Source organism: Aplysia californica, unplaced genomic scaffold (genome assembly GCF_000002075.1).
Source record: "Aplysia californica isolate F4 #8 unplaced genomic scaffold, AplCal3.0 scaffold01192, whole genome shotgun sequence".
In the NCBI taxonomy this organism is placed as follows: Eukaryota; Metazoa; Mollusca; class Gastropoda; order Aplysiida; family Aplysiidae; genus Aplysia; species Aplysia californica.
Window position 1 is genome coordinate 141,048 of NW_004798462.1, and position 14,163 is coordinate 155,210.

Consider the following 14,163-nt stretch of genomic DNA (forward strand, 5'->3'; position numbering starts at 1 on the left):
GGGGGGTACTTTGTTTGCGAGATACATTGCCTTAGTTGTTTCTGACAACAAGGTTTTCACAAATGTTTTATTGTTAGAGATATTGTTATATATTCTTATATGGTAAAATGTCAGGTGGGTTTATTTTTGGCCCAACTCACATTGCCCGCAATCAGTGCGTAATGTCTTGCCTTTAGCTCCCCGTCTCTTCATCACTTTGAGTTTCAATTTTCTTCTCTTGCCCATTCTTAAATTTGTAGTGATGCGTTCATATCATTCTTATATGACCTAAGTCAAGGGATTTCTTTTTTAAAAATAATTTGTTTGGTCTTGAGTTACGAAAGCTCATAGTCAGGTGGAACTATGGGTTTTTTGTTGTTTTTTTACTTTTTCTACCACCTGAAAAGTTTGGGCCTACTACTTGCACTCTGGGAAAAAATTTAATTTGTTTCCGAAATTGGTAAAAGCAAAAACACAAAGAGGAAATCAATAGCTGGATGCCAGGCTGCAACTAATGCAGATTTTCCCTACATGGCGTTAGTCGGATTCTCGCATCCAGCCATCAAAATAGAAGATAAAAATGAAAGTCTGGGTAATAATTTGATCTGTTGTTTGCTTGTAAGTGGAAAGACAGGGTGTGGGGGAGGAGGGGGGGGGGGATGTCCCTTTTCCTCTGCCCGATTTGTTTATGTTCTTTTATGTTCTCTGCAATCAAAAACCAAAGGCAATCTCAGATGACAGTTACCGGACATTTTTCTGTTCCTGTCTCTGCGTTGTTGAGTTTTTCTCAAGTTTCTGTTGTTTTGTTTTGTTTGTTTTGTTTTGTTATGCCATGTGTATGTCTGCAGTCAAATCAAACCATACAAAACTCATTTTCAAAGTCAAATGATTCTTTATTTATATTATGATTATTATTTATTGTGCTTTTCATGTGTATACTATTGTTTTTTTGTGTATGAACTAACCTACTAGTCAGTGTATAATTTATAACTTTACTTGTTGTGTATAGCATTGGTTGTGTATAACAACATTGGTTGTGTATAGCATTGGTTGTGTATAACAACATTGGTTGTGTATAACAACATTGGTTGTGTATAGCAACATTGGTTGTGTATAGCAACATTGGTTGTGTATAGCAACATTGGTTGTGTATAGCAACATTGGTTGTGTATAACAACATTGGTTGTGTATAGCAACATTGGTTGTGTATAGCAACATTGGTTGTGTATAACAACATTGGTTGTGTATAACAACATTGGTTGTGCAAAGATTTACTTTACTGATGTGTATGGTTGTGGGATAAACCAGTGTATTATATTTTGTGTAACCCTGCCACTGTCAGCCATGTTGTGCTTTGCACATCTTCATCTTTGTTTTGATGGCTCCTTATGTCTTACACTCTCTCTCACTGCTGCTCTCTATGACACATGCTGATTGAAGCACATCACTTGTCAATGCTTTTTCTTGAGTGATTTTCAGTAACATTGGGAGGGAGGGAGTTGAAAGGGGGTTGAACTTTTAAAGTGTGCTCCTCAAATTTCATCTCAAAATATTTATTGTGCTTTCCCTAGAACGGGTGTACACTTTTCAGTTAATTTTTTTTTTCCCAGGCTGCCTTCTTCAAGAAAACATGACCTATTTTTAAAAACCCAAAAAGCTTAAATGCTCTATGTACGTGGGAATGCAAAAACGCATCTTTTTAAATGGGTTTATAGTTTAGGGAAAGAACATTGGGATGCGCAAATGTGACTATATATATATATATATCACTATATATCACTATATATATATATATATATCAGTGAGCTGAGATGGTGTTATCGTGGTGGTCTTGGATAGATCACTGTGCCATCCACTTCTGTCTGTCTCTTTTTTGGCTTGTCTCTCTTTTTTGCTGTCTCTGCACCAGATATTAGTGACCTTTCACCTCACGCCATTGTCCATCCCTCTTGAGCTAACACAAAGGTCAAAGTGTTGCGGAGCAGCCATTTTTTACAGCAGTCTTTAATGGAGATAAACTTTGACGAAAATTTTGAGTTTAGATAAATAACTCTGTCTCATCGCTTGACCGTATTGGGAAGGTTGGGAACTGAAGAGATGATTTTTTTCTGCATCAGTGACATCCTTGAACAGTTTTTTTGCATTTACATCTTGACTTTTTGTCTTTTAATGTTCCGATACAAATAGAATACCTCGTACTATTCTGACATGAATCCACACTTTCCTAGTGACCTCCATTGAGGTATAAATACATGTATACACAGTCGAAACTGTCCCAGACATGCATCCATTGTTGAGGAGAAAAGTGGTTTTCTTAGACAGGTGGATGTCTTGGACAGTTTTATTATGATATTGTAAAAAATGAAAGGAGGGAAGTAAGAAGTGGTCATTTGTACAGTTGATTGTCTTTGATAGATGGCCATTAGAACAGGTTCGACTGTTTATATACACATTATTTATACCGTATATATATTTTAAACATACATAAATATGTTTATACATGATGTACACTGTCAGAACTGGAGAACTCAAACACCTCGGGGATTGACAAATGTGTTCAACACATCCATAATTTGGGTTAACCAATAACGTAAAATTAAAAAGATATCAAACAGGGAAGGGTAAGTCATATAAGCTACCCGTGATTTTGAGTTTTATGTGTTTGTGTTTTCTGAGCCTGACTGCTTGTTATATGTATGAGACATGTTTTTATTCTCTGTTCAATTCTTAAGGACACCATGCTTGCTGAGCTGGTGGAAACAACTGCCCTCGTCTCACTTTGGGCACATTTTTCTGGGTTATCTGTGGCTGGGGGTTCAAGGTGACAGATTTAATAATGAAACTTATACAAGGAAAAACAGTGTAGTCTCATTCTCTATTGTTTTGAATTATACCCTCATCTCTTTTTTTGTTTTGATTTACACCCTGATAATAATATACTTTTTTGGGGGATTGTTTTGATTTATACCCTGTTCATTTTGTTATTGTTTTGAGTTATACCCTCTTTTTTTAATGTTATTATTTATACCATTTTTTGTTCTTTAATTCGTACCTTAATTTGTTAAAATTTTAAAATTTATACCCCCATTTTTATTGTTTTGATTTATACCCTCATGGCCTTTTTAAAGAGAGAGAAAACGTCAGGGTCAATGCAAACATGAGCAGAGAAATTTTTTTATCCCTTTTTAGTACATTTCTAAACTTTGAAACTAAGATTTCTCAAAGATCACCAAAATGGGACAGGTGATTTGTCTCTGTAGCCTTCATAACATGTGGCAGTTCCTGAAAAGTCTTCATTTTTTGTGCTAGTGCACTACTGTCTCGAGTAAGAAGGTGAAGCAAGTTAGAAATGACGCTGTGGTTAAAGACAATGCAAAGCTTTATTTGAGACTATTTTTAGTATATTTTGATTATATTTTTGTCTCTTCTTCTGACCATATATTATATTAGGAAGAAGGTGGAAAACTGAACAGATGACTCTTCATGAGTAACTTGATATTTTTTCTGCTGGTGACCAAATGAGGCCCATGTATTTACAACGATGGTTTTAGAATGTAGCTGGAGTTGTTGTGTGACTTTATTTGGAAATGTCCAACTGGTGAAGGGTTATCCAGAATGGCCGTAGAAGTTGGTCAAATGATAATGTTAAAAGTATTGCTTGTTATTGATCCAGAGAAGGAAGTTCACTGTTAAAGTTATTGTAAAACCTTTTCTCATTCCTTGTTGTGCCTATCAAAATGTTCATGCAACGTTTCTCACATCTATTCAGGGATACCCTTACTTGTTCCTTGCTTTTTGGCAAAGATGCAAAACCGTTGACACATTTTCTTGTTACCTACTGACACATTTAATCGTTTTATCTGTACACGTTTCTTGTCATATATCATCACACGTACAGGCAGAAGTGGTGATATCGTGTTGTGGGTATTATATCGTCATTTTCCTGTCATTATTTCAGTATTTTGAATTTGTATATGGTGTATTGCCGCATTGCATTTACTGTTCACATGATATTGTCTAATTCTCTATGATGCTCAGTTTTGTATGTTTTAAAGTCATGTCCTTGGTCTTATGTAAAATAAAAGGTGGGTAAAATTTCATTTTCGGAGGAAGGGTAGGGGTTCAGTCTTCTTCTGACAAGATGTTTTACTAGATGTCGTAAGCCTATTTCCTGCTTTATTGCAGCAAATTTAGCCTTTTTAGCATCAGAAAGATATGTTTCAAGCTACAAGCATATTATACCCACTAAATTTTAAGAAAAGAATGGTGATTTGCTAGATGAGGATACAGTTGTAGCACAGGCAAGCAAGACGTTTCTGATTAATGAAAAAATACAAGGCCTCCGAAAAAACAATAATGCAGCATCTAGCCAGTAGTTGTGCTGACTTCTATGAGTGAAAGACCTCAGTTTGAGGGAAATTTGGCAGTAGTCACAGGGTAAATAGTGAGGACTACTTTCCCTTTCTTTCACATGTTCCTTTTTACATGTCACTTAGTGTGTGACCACACCTATTGAAGATAAAAATGGTATTGATGAACAAAATGGAGCAGGGTGAGCATTAGATCAAAACAAAGGCAAATAGGTAAATTTCTTTGTGATTATGCCATTTTTTTTTCCTGTGAACTTTTCATTTGGTCTTATATTTCCTCAAATTGAAAGTCTCCTATGTGACTATTGTAGTTCCTGTTTAGAGAAAGTTTTACTCGTAAATATTGTGACGGTTGCTTTGGTCCTTGGAGTTTTTCTTTCAGAAGTTTACGAATACTTGTACTGCTGACCCTCTCTCTCCATGGGGTTTGGGGTGGAGTGACTTTAGTGAAATAACAAATACCAATTGGCGGGGGGGGGGGGGGGAGTTTTTGTCATAACAATTTGAAGGAAGGGACGGGGATGGAGATACAACAAGTGCATCTCTTTACTGTTATATACAAAACTGAGTGGAGACATTTATATGTGACAAGTTAACTACAGTCGAAATTGTCCAAGACGGCCATCAAATGTCGAGGAGAAAAGCGGTTGTCTAAGACAGGGGGACTTCTTGGACAAGGTCATTATGATATTTATTAAAACTCGCAGAGGAAGAAGTGGATGTGGACATTTATACAGGTGGTTGTCGTAGACAGGTGGCTGTTAGAGTTGGGTGGAATGTATAGTATGTCTCCTAGGATCATGAGCACAAATTGTTGAATGTGTTGCCAGTGCAGACAACCATTTGAAGTTTTATGGTGTCCTAGAAGTGAGGATTATGACTCCATTTTTACATTTAAGTACAAGTCTTGAATTAAAACTTTTTACTTGTCTTAAAACTGTGAAAAGTATCTCTAGTTCTAGATAACGACTGCTTAGTATAAGACTCTGCTATATGCCATTTTGAAAATTGACAGATATGTCTTATTCTGAGCAGTCGATAAGCAGATCTATTTTTATTAAAAAAACAATAGCTGAATAAATGCTGATGAATGTTGAAATTAATGGTTTTATAGTAACAGCACTTATCGAAGGTGTAGTCTACAGTCAGTGTCTGTGGTAGATAGGTTTCTCGACTTTGTCGTTATCTGTTCCAATATTGCTCTCTCTCTCTCTCTCTCTCTCTCTCTCTCTCTCTCTCTCTCTCTCTCTCTCTCTCTCTTTAACTGGACAGACGAAAACCAGTATGATCAGAAAGACTTTATTATTCTCTGTGTTTGTGGTTTTGTTTTTATTGATATTGTTTTTGACACCATGATATTAACGCAAGTATTTTTATCGTTGCAAAGTTGCATTTCAATATTCCTGTGTTCTAAATTATTCTAGGATCCAGTATGAGTGGTTGGGGGGGCGCCACTGGTTGGTCTTGCTTTTGTTCTGTCCCCTGTTGTTTCTGTCTCTCCGTCTGTCTTGTTTCTTCCCTTGTCCTGGAATATCATTTTCACCTCAGTCCTGTGTCCTGATGACCAGGGTGCTCCCCCTTCACCGTGACCTACTTTCTATCTCTCTTGATCTTTAACTTTAAGCACAAATAACAAAAGTCATTTCACAGGACACTTTCTCATCGTTTATTTAGTTTTCTTTTTTTTAAAATTTAAAATTGTTCTTTTTATTATTTTTAAAAGCTCTTATCAACTGCTTAGTGTAAGACTCCGCCAAAGGACATTTGGAAAAGTGAAGTATGAACGAATCTTGATCTTACACTGACCAGTTATGCTTCTATTTTGAGTTTTCTTTTTTTTTTTCAACCTTTGGTTGTTTTATTAAATGTACAATCATGGGATAACACCTGAGAGCAGATGGTTTGACCATATTCTGTACAGGTTGTAATGTCCAATTGTAGAATGACCAACACTTCTGCACTGGTTACATTTGACATGAACAGAAAATTTCTTTCTTTTCTCCTTTTGGTTTTCGATCTGTACATTCTACGGAAATGAAAGGACTGTTGCTATTTACACACATGTTCTATATTTATATGTACACTGTTCCTCATGTGTTCAAATGTAACTCGCAAAAGACATTCCTTATGTCAGAAATTTTTAGTTGTTGTATTAAATGGCATTGCTGTCGGAGTTTGAGAGTTTGCCTACTTTTTTTTTTCTGCAAGAACTTCTTGGCTGTCTCATGTGGTTGGTTGGTATAGATCTTACTTCTTTTCTTTCCCTCTGTTGTTTCTGTTTATCTGCCTTACTTTTCACCTGCACTAAATGATTGTTATTGTTGTGTTGATGTGGTTTTCTTTACTCCAACTCCAACTTCTGTCATCTTCTGCTACTTGTTGATTGTTTGACAATAACTTCTTTCCTATCAAACATCTATCATCCTTATCTCCCCTCCTTTTTTTATATTTGTTACTCTCTTGTAACACCTCTAATCTTTTTGGCGCTCATATGACCTTATGCAGTTGCGAGCGCTGTAAAACCTCTACTAAAACTAAACTGACAATATGAATATGTCTGTTGATGTCTGATTGTGTGTCCGTCTATTACGGCGCTTGCCGCTTGCAACTGCATAAGGTCTTATGACCATGCAGGTTACATTAAACATTTTCAGTTTAGTAGGAGTTAATTTTGAATTCTGCGCGGGTGGGAGATTTTGGACCACCAAGGGATCTTTAACGTGCGCAATTTGCACACAGGATCTCCGAGATTTTTCTAAAGGCTAGGTGTTAGATCTTACCTACCCTAAGATCAGGGGTGTGGCTGAAAGACAGCAGTAAGAAGGAGCCCAAAAATAGTAGAAGTAAGGCTGCAGAAAGAGTCGGGAGCTCAGAAAGGGCCCAAGGGGGAGGGGGGGGGGGGGACGAAAAGTGGAGACGATAGAGATGACAGAACATGGTTAGAGAGCAAGAAAGGAGATGAGAGGAGACATTTTTTGAGTAGAAAATTTTTTGGTGCTGTCAGGTTTCGAACCCGGCACCTATTGAATGAGAGGCTCACACCTTAACCTCTAGACCCTCTTGTTTGACTGTGTGTCTATTGATTGACTGTTTGACTGTATTTTGTTTGACAATAGTCTGCAGTGGTGTTGATGGCTTAATGGTTAGGCTCTCCAACTCACTACTTGAAGTAGGTCGTGGGTTCAAATCCCATCGGGGGCCTGGCGTTGTGTGCTTGGGAAAGGCACTTCACAGAAATTTTCCTCACTCCACCCATGTGGGTACCCAGCTATAGACAGTGAAATATCCAGTCAGTTTGTTTGTGTATTAGTGCGAATAATGCAGCTTGCATTGTGAGCTTCCTGGGAAGCCGTGAATGTCCCTGTTGCTGTTCAGGCACAGTTATGAGCAGTACATTGATGAATCAGCCCATTTACAATTACAATTCTACTGTGCATAAGAACACGTTAATGTCGCCCCTTTGGGAATGGCCTACAGACACCAGTCAGTAGCAGCGCCCCCTGTTGCTTCTGTGACTGATGGAACTTTTGTTGATTGTCCCAGGGTACATCTAGCGATTAACTGCGTTTGTTGATTGTTTGACCGTAAGTGTTGATTCCTCGGTTGATTGTGTGACAGGGCGTCTGTTGTCTGGCCATACATCAGTTGTCTGTCTGACCATACATCAGTTGTCTGTCTGACCATACATCAGTTGTCTGTCTGACCATACATCAGTTGTCTGTCTGACCATACATCAGTTGTCTGTCTGACCATACATCAGTTGTCTGTCTGGCCATACATCAGTTGTCTGTCTGGCCATACATCAGTTGTCTGTCTGACCATACATCAGTTGTCTGTCTGACCATACATCAGTTGTCTGTCTGGCCATACATCAGTTGTCTGTCTGGCCATACATCAGTTGTCTGTCTGGCCATACATCAGTTGTCTGTCTGACCATACATCAGTTGTCTGTCTGACCATACATCAGTTGTCTGTCTGACCATACATCAGTTGTCTGTCTGGCCATTCCTCCAATTCAATGGTGTGGGCTGAAGGGCTGACACTATCAACCCCCCTCCTCAAGATTGACAAAAGCAAGCATTGCTCCTTTTTTCCTATCAAACAACATCTCTCATCCTTCTCTTTCCTTTTTTTTAAAGTGTTTATTACTCTCTTGTAACACCTTTAATCTTTGGCACTTATATAACCTAATTGTGTTGAAAGTGCCACAAAACTGTTACCAAAACAAACAACAGCAGGCATCAAAACAAAAGGCTTGTCTTATTCTCGTGTAAGTCTCATTTTATTATTTCTTAGACATGTTCATTTCAAACAATTCAAACAACAAAGAACAAAACAGAACCAAAAGAACTGGTGTAGAAAGTAAACAGTGATTCATTCGACCTCCTTTGGTATAGGCTATCTACGAACCTTCACATGTACAGTGAAACTACCCTGGGATGGGAAGGGAGGGGGGGCGGGGAGGGGATACCACCACAAAAAGACGATCAATAGGTAAAAAAAGAGAAGAAATATTGATTGAAAAAGCGCAATTAACTACGTGTTTATGTGCTTGTGTATGTAAAATACTATTTTGAAGTGTACGCCATCAAATGATACCCAACATGTGAATTATTTCACAATTTCGAGACACAGAATTAAATGTTGCACAAATGATGTGAATTATATTATTATTAATTTGAAACATAGAATCAAATGTTGCACATATGACGCGAATTATTTTACAATTTCTAAACACAGAATCAAATGTTGAACACTATGATGTGAATTAATTTACTAAAACTTCATAACATAAGAGTCAAATGTTGCACACACAATGTGAAATATTTTTACCATTTCGGAACACAGAATTACGTGTCAGAGAAGATGACAAGATGTATATATTCCTATTTGAGAAGACTTTTCACGGAGAGATGTTATCGACAGGCTTCTACTGTTACGACTTCCAGAACCTATAGGGCCTCCCCCTCTGCACACAAAATTAGCACCACGTTCTTAACAATAACAGGACCTGTAGCATCGAACTGACACAAAATATTAGGACAATCTGATTTTTATACAGTCTGGAAATATCTTGGGTAAAAGGCACCCAGCTGGCTATAAACCATTTCTGATACATGAAGCAATCTCTCTCTCTCTCTCTCTCTCTCTCAGTGTCTTCCTCTCTCTCACTCTGAATTCCTCTTTGTGTGTCTCCCTCCTTTCCTCCCCCTTCTTTCTCTCTATCTGTCTGTCTGTCTGCTTTTCTCTCTCTCTCTCTCTCTCTCTGAATTCCTCTCTCTCTCAGTCTGAATTCCTCTTTGTGTGTCTCCCTCCCTTCCTCCCCCTTCTTTCTGTCTGTCTGTCGTGTCTGTCTGTCTGTCTCTCTCCCATCCCATCTTCCATTGTCTCAAGCTCACACCTGGACTCTGGAACTTCTACCTGAGATATCTCTCACTAGCCACAGGACAGCCAAGCCAGGGCTCTGAGGAGTCCACACTTGACAGGAAAACCAAATGTTTTATCTTTTAAACAACCCAACTTGTGTCTAGCAGGGCAATACATTTTGCCTTTTCTGGTGGGTGGTTGACCAGTGCTCCTGCGCAGTTCGCTCCTTCTTTTCAACTAAACATCCATTGTCCTTATCTTTCCTTCCTCCTTTCTTTGCACATTGTTCTCTAGTAGCAACCCTTCTAACCCTCACCACTTATGTGACCTGATTGTGTTGCAAGTGCCATAAGACTCTTACTAAAGCGAAAACTATAACTAAAACTAAAAAGCCTTTTAAGTTAACTAAAAACTGTTGAATGAATACAGTACATTCCTTAACCAACAATAAAATCCATTTTATCCATTAAACTTCTTATGAGTTTTGTTAAGTAAAGGGACACCACACTTATGATGAATCATGAATATAATCAGAAAACTCATGTCTATGTCAGACTGCACTCAAGCTAAGTTCAGTGTACTGTGAGTGGACTTGTCAGTACGGAGAACGTGTATCCTCAAAAAGTAGCTATAGTAATACACTAATGACAGTGGTCTCATGAAACTGAGAAAAAAAACTTGTCATGAAGATGTAATAGGAGCAACACACTCACAGCAGTGGCCCAGTGCAACTGAGCGAAAAAACTACCAGCATGAAGTTGCAACTGCTAAACACTCACTACACGGGTCTCTGCAGCTGAGAAAACTGTCATGATGAAGTAACTAGATAACAGTGACACACTCACGACAGTGATCTAGTGCAACTGACTAAAAAAAACACTGCCAGGATAAAGTAATAATAATTGCAACACACTCACGACAGGTCTCGTGCAACTGAGAATAACTGTCTTAATAATAATGAAGCAACAACAGCAACAACACACTGTGACAGTGGTCTGGTGCAAGTCACAGAGTGTGTGGGCGTCACGACGGAATGGTCCAAGATTTGAACTGTATCACACAAGGAACGTGTTCTATCTGCTACAAGAACGACAACTGCACGCTGGACAACTCTACAAGACTAGAGACTAGAGACAAACTGATGTGTATGTGTCAGCTGTGTCAATATTAGCAGTACCTTTATCGGGGGGGGGGGGGGGGAAGAGAAAGAGGGGTTATACACTGTGACAATGTGACAAGATCGTAATAGTAATAAGAATGCAAATCACGATGGATACAAATCTAAAGTAGAATATGATGTCCAGTGGAGTCCGCTTAAACCGAACATGGTTAATACAAAAAACAAAAAAGGCGGTAAAACGAAAGAAAGCAGAATTCCCCCATCTTTTTTTCTTCACTATTTGACCTCCTTTCTCAACCGAAAAGCTGGCTAAACCCATGAAAATCCGGCGATTCTGCAGATTTCCATTTAAGCAGACTCCACTGTAGCCTTCCACTATGCCTTTTCTGCAGATCACCCAATGCCTGTTAGCTGTTAGGATTTAATAATTATTTCTGAGATCATGGAATTTCCTCACTTTACCCCCCAGCCTAAATGCAGAGTAAGCCAGAGGAGGGAACAATTAATGCGCAAAGAGTACAAATTACAAGATTAAATTGTCATTTGGAACACAGACATTTGTATGCTGATACTTGCTTCATTAACACAGAAAGAATTTGGCTTCATCCATCTCTCCCCCCTCCCAAACAGTTCAACACAGACAGAAACAATGCGCACGCTCGTATACCCATTCATCCAGCCAAAGAAGTTTTCGAATACTTAACCATCCATACTAAATGCAACAATTCTGAAGCCAGCACTGTTTGATCAAGCCGATCCCGCGACACAAAACGCCCGCTCGTGACACTCCCCCGATGTCAGGCCCAGGGGGACAGCACCAACAAACAACGAGCTCACCGTCTACACAAACATCGGGAAACACAACAAAAAAAACAAACCGGTGCCCTCGGAAGCAGAAATAATGAAAAGCCCCTCGTCTAATTTATGAACAACAGCAACAACAAAAGAAGGCGAGAAAAGCGATGGCCGCTCACCTCGAGCGATCCCAGGGTGCCCAGAATTCCGACACGTTCCATTTTGTTGCAGCAGTAAATACATGATACAAATTATTTGCAAATCCGGTGTAAATTATGCATGACTATTACAGACAAGATGGGGGAAAATAATTACAAAGCTGAAAAAATCATCCTTTCAAAAGCACAGAATTGAAAAGCAACTAATCACGTACTTGCTTGAACAAAATATATTCATCAAGAGAAAAACATTAGTTGCTACTGAGTGGAGACCCATTCTAGGACTCAGGGGCGTGAAGTTGACACATGGGCAACGACGCCAGGACGAACAACGTGGTGCCTCGTCACGACAGAAGTGTGTGGGGGGAACACCCCACCACAGACACACCGCTACCCTAGAATTACAAAGTTCTGTCTGCTCAGTACCTAGTTGTGAGAAATTTGACGGCAAAGATTTTTAGCTTCACAACATGTCAAGCTTTTTTGAATGCAGTTCTTTGAATATTCTTGATAGCAACACAGAATAATCTGACCATTCTGATAGAGCAGACAGAGCATTTTATTTCTGATCTGATGGTTTTAGTAACTCAAAACGGACAAAAATGTGAGCTAGAACTTGGTAATTCTGAAGTAGCCAGATTGCAACTCCACACACACACACTCGCTCACTCATCTGCCACTCGCTAAAAGGAAGCAACAAAATAACAAGTTAATATATATTATATATATATATATTATATGTACAGAGGACATGTGACAGGTGATCTCAGTAGATGTGTACATTATGATAACAACGAGTTATGTCCAAAAGTATACATATGTATCACAATAAGACTCCCACTGACGGAGGACCCGTGTGCTCACAGACCGCGGGACACACGTTAGTTCCCAGACCACAGGGGTGAACAAAGGAAGAATCCGCAAAAAGGGACCGTACGGAGGACCACATAGGCATAAGGTAACAGTGTTGGTGCAGTATCTCCTACCAACACTACTAGCAAAAGGTCATATCAGTGGTGTTATAATCTAACCTTGTAACTGGGAAAAAATGGGTCAACTCTTTTTCTATTGTTCTTAAACTTAAACCTTTCCCATGACACTTATATGAACTGATTGTGTTGAAAGTGCAGTAAAATGTTTATAAAACTAAACAAAATCTGCACCTCTTCAATGAAAATCAGGAGCAAGCTTACTTTACTTTTATCCGCCGCTTATACCCTTTTGGGTGTCGCGGAAAGACGGAGACATCTCTCTGTCGCCAGCCGGAGAGCTTGGGTCAGGGGGATGCCGTGGGTGGTTAATGTTTCCCTGACTCCATCTATCCAGGTCTTTCTCCGTCGCCCTCTAGCCTTGTTGCCATCAAATTTTTTAATGTAGGCACGTTGGAGCAAGCAAAAACAATAAATAGTATGAAAGTACCGTGGGCTGACTTTTATGTGTACTTTTAATTTTTTTATCATATAAATCAGAAGAGATTTTTTTTTAAATTCGCCGGCTGAAACATTTTAAAGGAACCAGGAAAAGGTAAGAGCATACCACCAATGATATGGAGCAAAGGCTTGCACAAAATCTACTCCAGTCAACAGTCATTCCACTCACATTCCACAGTCACCTAACTTTCTCACTGACTAGGACAAAAGGTCATCTGTCAATGGTGACAGCGACAGCATTCTGTGTTTATCTATTGGTCTTTTTCTGCCCTCTCTGAGCAAACTACACACTTCCCTAAAAGGAATGCACACATAGTCTCAGAATTATTTTGTCCAAAGTGTACTTATATTATGTAAAGAGGCACTTTGGACAAAATAGTTCTGAGGCGACAACTGCTTAGTATAAGACTCTGCCATACATTGTTTTTTTAACAGTGGCACATGGCGGACGGATTCTTACACTGAGCAATCCAAATGGTGTGTGTTGAGAAAAAGAAAAGACCCAAACAAACAGCAACAGGCGTCAACAATTCTCTCACACACACTTCAAATACGTGAGCTGTGTTCACTCGTCCATAAACACAGTAAAATAGGTTTGGCCGTTACAAAAAGATCTCCAAGGAACAGCAAGAAACCCTATGTAAAAAACAAAACTACAGCAGACACAAACACAACAAACCTCCCATAGCTCTTTCCTTCATCCACTCAGCACTTGGCAAAGAGGAGGGAGAGAACGTTTGAGAGCTGTTAGACAGGAGGAAGTGCCGGGGTGGGGGGAGAAGAAGAAAGACCAGTGGTGCGGCTGCACTTGAATCAAATGATATGCACAAATATTTTATCTTCACACTCTAGGAATGTACGACCGGTTTGAACAGACAAAAGCACTAGCTGACTGACAGACACACAAACAAATCTCCTCATCAATTTTCTCCTTATGAAGGCCA